The 9225-nt window shown below is 45.3% G+C and overlaps 1 long non-coding RNA gene across 1 annotated transcript; it reads right to left on the bottom strand.

The window, feature by feature from the left end:
- Window positions 1-6970: 6970 nt before the first annotated feature.
- On the bottom strand, window positions 6971-7846 carry LOC135535980 (uncharacterized). Its single transcript, XR_010454927.1, has 3 exons — window positions 7619-7846; window positions 7435-7494; window positions 6971-7203 (listed from the first exon to the last, which is right to left on the bottom strand). It is a non-coding gene; the product is annotated as an uncharacterized LOC135535980 (long non-coding RNA).
- Between the last annotated feature and the right edge of the window lie 1379 nt (window positions 7847-9225).

Below are 9225 nucleotides of genomic sequence, written 5' to 3'. Positions count from 1 at the left end.
TGGTCTGTCTCTCCCAGTCTGGTACAGGTGTCATCTCCTGCTCTTGTCTGTCTCTCCCAGTCTGGTACAGGTGTCATCTCCTGCTCTTGTCTGTCTCTCCCAGTCTGGTACAGGTGTCCTCTCCTGCTCTGGTCTGTCTCTCCCAGTCTGGTACAGGTGTCCTCTCCTGCTCTGGTCTGTCTCTCCCAGTCTGGTACAGGTGTCCTCTCCTGCTCTGGTCTGTCTCTCCCAGTCTGGTACAGGTGTCCTCTCCTGCTCTGGTCTGTCTCTCCCAGTCTGGTACAGGTGCCCTCTCCTGCTCTGGTCTGTCTCTTCCAGTCTGGTACAGGTGTCCTCTCCTGCTCTGGTCTGTCTCTTCCAGTCTGGTACAGGTGTCCTCTCCTGCTCTGGTCTGTCTCTCCCAGTCTGGTACAGGTGTCCCCACCTGCTCTGGTCTGTCTCTCCCAGTCTGGTACAGGTGTCCCCACCTGCTCTGGTCTGTCTCTCCCAGTCTGGTACAGGTGCCCTCGCCACTCTCTCTCTCCCCGTAGCTTTGCTCTCCTACATCACACATTTATGACTTGTTGACCGATCTGCTGTTGGACTATTTGATTAGTGATTGTTACTATGTTTGTATTATTATTTAGGATTGTTTTTAGCTCATTTAATGAGGGTTCAACGTTGTGTTGGCTACATGTCTTAGATTGCTTAGTGCTGTGTTTCTCTCAGATCAAAGATGAGGCAATAAATGATCATGTTGCTGTTGTTCAAAGGAGAAACTACACGCCTGCTCTGTGATTGAGGAAATAGATTGATGTTTCTCCCTCGAGTTATGGGAGAAACCACACGCTTGCTCCATAAATGCACGTGAGATCGATGCACATTTCTCCCAAACAACATGGGAGAAATGGGACTGTTGCTCTGACATGTCAGGACTGTTTTCTTGGTACTGAACCGTGTCCCTGGACTTTCCTCATCTCCTGAATGTTGTGGCGTTAAAGATTCTGGTGACGATGGATTGCCCTTCAAGTGCTGCCTATAAATCCACATGTTGGAACCCTCCATCTAGACCGGCCATTATCTAGCTGCTTCTACTGTCTGGAAATGTGCAGTCTGACCCAGGTCCTGACATCCTGTCCAATGAAGTAGTCAGAGCGGCCTGAAGTTTCTGCATGTGAATGTAATAAGTCTGCTGATGTAGTATGATTATGTGGATATATGGATAAAACCTGCCCACCCTGATGTATTTATGCTTTCTGAAACCTGGCTACAAAAATATATTGGCAGCAATGGTTATAATGTTTTAGGTGCAGATGGTCAATCTAAGGGTGGTGGTGTTGCTGTTTACGCAAAACACAAGATCTCAGCGGTCTGACTTCTACTCAACCTCAGCAAGTTGAATATCTGGGGTTGAACCTTAACCTTGGTTCCTGTTTAAATATGGTTGTATCTTGTTGTTATAGACCATCTGCTCCTGTTTAAATATGGTTGTATCTTGTTGTTATAGACCATCTGCTCCTGTTTAAATATGGTTGTATCTTGTTGTTACAGACCATCTGCTCCTGTTTAAATATGGTTGTATCTTGTTGTTATAGACCATCTGCTCCTGTTTAAATATGGTTGTATCTTGTTGTTATAGACCATCTGCTCCTGTTTAAATATCGTTGTATCTTGTTGTTATAGACCATCTGCTCCTGTTTAAATATGGTTGTATCTTGTTGTTACAGACCATCTGCTCCTGTTGGCTCTCTGGATTGTATTTTCATATTATCACAGCATGTAAACTCTGAGTTTGTCCTGATAGATGATCTGAATCAGGACTGGTTAACATCTAGCTCTGATCAACTCTCAATTCTATCCAATACCCAGAATCTCACTCAGATTGTCAACAGTGTAACGAGGTTGAATATAAAGTTTCCTCTGAAATCCTCTTTGATTGATTTGATCTGAACCAAAACTGCTCATCGTTTTAATGCTTCTGGTATTTGATCACTGTGCTATTGCCTGTGTGAGAGATGGTCAAATTCCTAAACATCCTCCACATGTCATTACGAAAAGAAACCAGAAGCTGTTTGATACTCCAGGTTTTTTACATGATGTATCCAGAATTAAATGGAATAGAATGGAATTAATCCCTGATGTTGAATTAGCCTTTTCTTACTTCCACAATGCTTTCCAGGATGTACGCAATAAGCCCCTTTAAATAAATTCAGGATGAAGGGCAGAGAGAATCCCTGGTTTACTGAGGAACGTACTAAAATCATAAGGGAACTAAATGCTATGTGGGATAAAGCAAGAGGGTCTGGTTCAGCAGATGATTGGACGTCTGAAATATGGGTGTGGCTTTGATCTGAAAAGTGAAAGCAGACAACTACCTGAAATCTACTTCAGATCATTTAAATAATCCCTCCACATTCTGACAAGTAGTTTAAGGTTTGGAGTGAAAAGAAGATTCACAGCTTCCCAAACTATTGTTGGTCGACACTCAGGAAGTAACTGAGAGAACCTCCATTATGAAGGCCTTGAATCAGCATTTTATAGATGCAGGCAGTTCATTTAAAAAGGTCAAAAGGTCTATAATGAATGTACCTTCTCTCCCTGACACCCCTGTGCTCTCCTTCACCAGGTTCTCCTTCACCAGGTTCTCCTTCTCTCCCTGACACCCCTGTGTTCTCCTTCACCAGGTCCTCCTTCTCTCCCTGACACCCCTGTGCTCTCCTTCACCAGGCTCTCCTTCACCAGGTTCTCCTTCTCTCCCTGACACCCCTGTGCTCTCCTTCACCAGGCTCTCCTTCACCAGGTTCTCCTTCTGAGGTTCTCCTTCTCATCCCTGACACCCCTGTGCTCTCCTTCACCAGGTTCTCCTTCACCAGGTTCTCCTTCTCATCCCTGACACCCCTGTGCTCTCCTTCACCAGGTTCTCCTTCACCAGGTTCTCCTTCTCATCCCTGACACCCCTGTGCTCTCCTTCACCAGGTTCTCACCAGGTTCTCCTTCATCCCTGACACCCCTGTGCTCTCTTTCACCAGGTTCTCCTTCACCAGGTTCTCCTTCCCATCCTTCTCTGTTTCAGAAGTGTGTAAAGCCCTGAAATAAATTGATAGAACAGAATCCCCTGTCCCTGATGAACTAGACCCCTGCTTCCTACACCTGCTGCTGACATCATTGCTCCCCCATATATTTCTAACCTCACGCTTGACGCTCAGGAAATCCCCAATTTATGGAAATCTGCTTTTGTACTGCCTCTCCTGAAAGGTGGAGATCCTTCGCTACTTGACAACTATCGACCCATATCAACGCTGTCTGTACTGTCAAAGGTCCTGGAGTCCTGGAGTCCTTAGTTAGAAGGTCCTGGAGTCCTTAGTTAGTAGGTCCTGGAGTCCTTAGTTAGAAGGTCCCGGAGTCCTTAGTTAGAAGGTCCCGGAGTCCTTAGTTCCCGGAGTCCTTAGTTAGAAGGTCCCGGAGTCCTTAGTTAGAAGGTCCCGGAGTCCTTAGTTAGAAGGTCCCGGAGTCCTTAGTTAGAAGGTCCCGGAGTCCTTAGTTAGAAGGTCCCGGAGTCCTTAGTTAGAAGGTCCCGGAGTCCTTAGTTAGAAGGTCCCGGAGTCCTTAGTTAGAAGGTCCCGAGTCCTTAGTTAGAAGGTCCCGGAGTCCTTAGTTAGAAGGTCCCGGAGTCCTTAGTTAGAAGGTCCTGGAGTCCTTAGTTAGAAGGTCCTGGAGTCCTTAGTTACCCGGAGTTAGTTAGAAGGTCCCGGAGTCCTTAGTTAGAAGGTCCCGGAGTCCTTAGTTAGAAGGTCCTGGAGTCCTCAGTTAGAAGGTCCTAGTTAGTAGGGAGATGAAGGCCTCCAAGAAAAAACGTATTTCATGGAATGCAGTCAGTGTTAAAGTGTGTCTGTCTATATTGATTTGTAAAAGGCTTTTGACACTGTGGACACTGTGTTGGTGCAAAGGTTAACATTTTGTGGAATTACAGGTCATGATCGAGACTGGTTTATTAACACTACGAGTTGAGTTTTTACCAAAAAGTTCTATTTTGGTTTCATCTGACCATATGACATTCTCCCAATCTTCTTCTGGATCATCCAAATGCTCTCTAGCAAACTTCAGACAGGCCTGGACATGTACTGGCTTAAGCAGGGGACACGTCTGGCACTGCAGGATTTGAGTCCCTGGTGGCGTAGTGTGTTACTGATAGTAGGCTTTGTTACTTTGGTCCCGGCTCTCTGCAGGTCATTCACTAGGTCCCCCCGTGTGGTTCTGGGATTTTTGCTCACCATTCTTGTGATCATTTTGACCCCACGGGGTGAGATCTTGCGTGGAGCCCCAGATCGAGGGAGATTGTCAGTGGTCTTGTATGTCTTCCAGTTCCTAATAATTGCTCCCACAGTTGATTTCTTCAAACCAAGCTGCTTCCCTATTGCAGATTCAGTCTTCCCAGCCTGGTGCAGGTCTACAATTTTGTTTCTGGTGTCCTTTGACAGCTCTTTGGTCTTGGCCATAGTGGAGTTTGGAGTGTGACTGTTTGAGGTTGTGGACAGGTGTCTTCTATACTGATAACAGGTTGAAACAGGTGCCATTAATACAGGTAACGAGTGGAGGACAGAGGAGCCTCTTAAAGAAGAAGTTACAGGTCTGTGAGAGACAGAAATCTTGCTTGTTTGTAGGTGACCAAATACTTATTTTCCACCATAATTTGCAAATAAATTCATTAAAAATCCTACAATGTGATTTTCTGGATTTTTTTCAATGGTTTTAGGTTTTAGTGATGTTATATATATGCAGGCCTCAACCACGACCCTGAGAGAACTTGATTCAGTGTATCATGCAGCCCTCAGGTTCATTACCAATCAGAAACGTCTAACACATCATTGTGATCTCTACAGCGCTGTTGGCTGGTGGTCATCTACCTTGCGGGTTTAAACACTGGTTTATTTATAAGGTCATATTGTAGGTTTAAACACTGGTATACACTGATTTATAAGGCCATATTGTAGGTTTAAACACTGGTATACACTGATTTATATTGGGTAAAATGCCATAGTTATTTTTAGTCAGGTCAGTAAATAAATATAAATTACAGTCCCATTCTGATTTGCTTCTAACAGAACCAAGAAGTAGAACAGGTCAGAACTGGTGGAAATATGTATCAATACAGGTACTGTATGTAGAACCATAGTAAAGACCTGGAATATCAATACAGGTCCTGAACATTTAAAATGTATGGACTATCGAGTTTGCATTGAACCATAGTAAAGACCAGTATGTTCAATAAGGTACTGTGTAGAACGATAGTAAAGACCAGTATGGACTCATAGAGGTAGTGTTATGTGTTTTTAGTAAAGACCAGTATGTTTTTAGTCAAGATGTTTGTGTTTTTAATGTAAAGATGTAATTGTTGTACTGTATGTAGAACCATAGTAAAGACCAGTATGTTTAATGGTTGTATTAAACCATAGTAAAGACCATATGGACTATCAATACAGGTACTGTATGTAGAACCATAGTAAAGACCAGTATGGACTATCAATACAGGTACTGTATGTAGAACCATAGTAAAGACCAGTATGGACTATCAATACAGGTACTGTATGTAGAACCATAGTAAAGACCAGTATGGACTATCAATACAAAGTGACCATTTAGAATGAGGCCCAGTTCAATGAGAGGAAGTCTTAACAGAACTGGGGGATGACAGACAGGAAGTGGGGGTGGAGATCTAATATATTTTTGTGCCAAACACTAAAGCATGATATTGTAATAAATCTACACCCTATTCCCTACGTAGAACACTACTTTAGACCTGGTCAGAAGCACCGTAGTGCACTACGTAGGGAATAGGGAACCATTTGGAACAGAGACAGTAATTCCCCTGAACATCTTCCTCTTCCTCATCTGGTTTCTTGAACAGCCCTTCACTCCTCCCCCTCTTCCTCCCCTCCTCCCTCTTCATTCTATTCTATCAGCCACACCACTAGCTCACCTCCACACAATACATTTACAAGTTAAAGACACACCTTGGAATAAATAACAAAGGAAAACTATTACTAGATGAAGTTGAGTGTTTTTTATTATTTCCCATCACCATAAATCATATTTAATCACTGAACAGTAGCAGACCTAACTTCATCTGTTCCTGACTCTGGATAGTGGATTAAAAAGACCATCAATCTCCAATGATATTAAAGTACTATTCTGAACATTACTGATATACTGAGTGGCAAGTCAAGATATCTGCTGGTTTTATTGTTTGGTCAACAGCACCACCTGCTGGACAGGTTTAATGTTGCTGGACTGAGCAGTATGGGAGGATGAAAGATGACACATTTAGGGCCGGTTTCCTGGACATCTACATTGAACATACTGTTTAGTCCAGGACTAGGATTCATCTGTGTCTGGGAAACCAGACCATATAGTTTAGTAAAAGGAAGTGATACCAGCTTGTAGTGGGCTGACTAGTCCTGAATTGTCCTTTAGTTCCTGGACCATTTTCCATGCAGCTCCAGGTGACAGAGAACACATCAATTAGGACCGAGCCAACAAGCTGATCAATGATACTGAGGAGAATTACATAGAGACAGAGAACCAACTGAGAAAACATATCAATGGTTCTGAATGACAACCAATATACATCAACACCAGACATCATGATTCATGGAAATGTACAAGATTAAAACATTGGATTGAATTTTAATTAATAACAAATCAGTTTACAGTTTAACCAGCTCAGCAGTATCATTATAATCATAGAGATAAAACCCAGGATAGAGGGGCTGAGTGAATGTGGTCTGGACTCTGTGGAGGAGGGTCATTGTGTCAGAGACACTGTAGAAGGACAGAGTACCTGCCTTGTGATCCAGGTACACTCCTACTCTGGAGGACTGAGGGCCTGATACTTTAGTCACAACATTATTGTGTATGAAACAATAACCACCACTATTGTAATTTAAACTCCAGGACTTGTTATTGTATCCAAATCTACCATCATTACCTCTCTGTTCTGCTGATGTCTTTATATGAGACTGCTGTATCAACATCACCAGTCCTCTCCACCTCCCAGTAACAGCGTCCAGACAGACCCTCTCTACACAGAACCTGCCTGTAGTTGGTGAATCTGTCTGGATGGTCAGGATATGGTTGGACTTGGCCTGTATAGGTCACCTTTCTGTTCCCTTCAGACAGAGAGGTGTGTGTGTGCTGTGTTTGGGTCCAGTGTGAGCTGACAGGAATCTGGGAGAAGAGCAGAGACCAACGAGGGGAGTCAGAACAATAAGTTAAGTCAGATACTGTATCTCCCCTGTCTTTGATTAGAGCACAGCAGAGATCAAATCAGAGAAATATGAGGAGTCAGATAGAGACCCAGTCTTTGATTAGATCTACTATTGCTATATATTTCTAGAGGGATTGTTAGGAGTGTCAGTAAAAAGAGACTGTTAGTTACTTCACAATAAAGAGACTCACATTGTAACAACTGTTCTCTGGTCTTGGGCTCTGGAGGCAGTACAACATCCACCATATTCACTACAGACACACAAACACATTGACAGAGAGAGGAATGTTATCATCAGACCATATTCCACATGTATATGACTAGTAGGGAACTTTCAATGGTCTAAAGTTGATGTTCTTATTGTTTTCAACACACCTGTAGTGGAGATCTTGGTCCATTCTCCTTTAAGGAAGTCTTCTAGTTTCTCTCTCAGTTCAGACACAGTCTGACTCACATCTCCAAAGGACTGAAGAGGACGGACAACGATGCTGGGTAAGTCTGAAGATACACTGATACTGGAGAGAGACTGATACCTCTGGAGAGAGAGAGAGAGAGAGACTGATACCTCTGGAGAGAGAGAGAGAGAGACTGATACCTCTGGAGAGAGAGAGAGAGAGAGACTGATACCTCTGGAGAGAGAGAGAGACTGATACCTCTGGAGAGAGAGACTGATACCTCTGGAGAGAGAGAGAGAGATACCTCTGGAGAGAGAGAGAGACTGATACCTCTGGAGAGAGAGAGAGAGAGAGAGAGGGGACTGATACCTCTGGAGAGAGAGAGAGACTGATACCTCTGGAGAGAGAGAGAGAGAGAAGAAGAGACTGACACCTCTGGAGAGAGAGAGAGAGAGACTGACACCTCTGGAGAGAGAGAGAGATACCTCTGGAGAGAGAGAGACTGATACCTCTGGAGAGAGAGAGACTGATACCTCTGGAGAGAGACTGATACCTCTGGAGAGAGAGAGAGACTGATAGGACTGATAACTCTGCAGAGAGAGAGAGAGACTGATACCTCTAAGAGAGGGAGAGACTGATACCTCTGGAGAGAGAGAGAGAGAGACTGATACGGACTGGAGAGAGAGAGACTGATACCTCTGGAGAGAGAGAGAAGAGAGAGAGGGACGGACAGATACCTCTGGAGAGAGAGAGAGACTTTACGGACAGAGAGAGAGAGAGAGAGAGGGGAGGACAGAGAGAGGGGACGGACAGGAGAGAGAGAGAGGGGGACGGACAAGAAAGCTGAAGGACGGACAAAGAAGAGAGGGGGACGGACAGAGAGAGAGAGGGGGGACGGACAGAGAGAGAGGGGACGGACAGAGAGAGAGAGAGGGGGACAGAGAGAGAGAGAGGGGACGGACAGAGAGAGAAGGGGGGACGGACAGAGAGAGAGAGAGGGGGACGGACAGAGAGAGAGGGGGACGGACAGAGAGAGAGAAGAGAGGACGGACAGAGAGAAGAGAGGGGACGGACAGAGAGAGAGAGGGGGACAGACAGAGAGAGAGAGAGGGGGGACGGACAGAGAGAGAGAGGGGGACGGACAGAGAGAGAGGGGGACGGACAGAGAAGAGAGGGGGACGGACAGAGAGAAGAGAAGAGGGACGGACAGAGAGAGAGAGAGAGGGGGCGGACAGAGAGAGAGGGGGGACGGACAGAGAGAGAGAGGTGGGGACGGACAGAGAGAGAAGAGGGGACGGACAGAGAGAGAGAGAGGGACGGACAGAGAGAGAGAGCGGGACGGACAGAGAGAGAGAGAGGGGACGGACAGAGAAGAAGAGGGCGGACAGAGAGAGAGAGAGAGAGAGAGAGAGGGAGGACAGACAGAGGACGGACAGACAGACAGACAGAGAGGTAGGGACGGACAGAGAGAGACGGACAGAGAGAGGGACGGACAGAGAGAGAGAGAGGGACGGACAGAGAAGAGAGAGAGGACGGACAGAGAGAGAGAGAGAGGGGGGACGGACAGAGAGAGGGACGGACAGACAG

This window comes from Oncorhynchus masou, unplaced genomic scaffold, assembly GCF_036934945.1.
Source record: "Oncorhynchus masou masou isolate Uvic2021 unplaced genomic scaffold, UVic_Omas_1.1 unplaced_scaffold_5396, whole genome shotgun sequence".
In the NCBI taxonomy this organism is placed as follows: Eukaryota; Metazoa; Chordata; class Actinopteri; order Salmoniformes; family Salmonidae; genus Oncorhynchus; species Oncorhynchus masou.
This window is presented reverse-complemented; position numbering and strand designations above follow the sequence as displayed.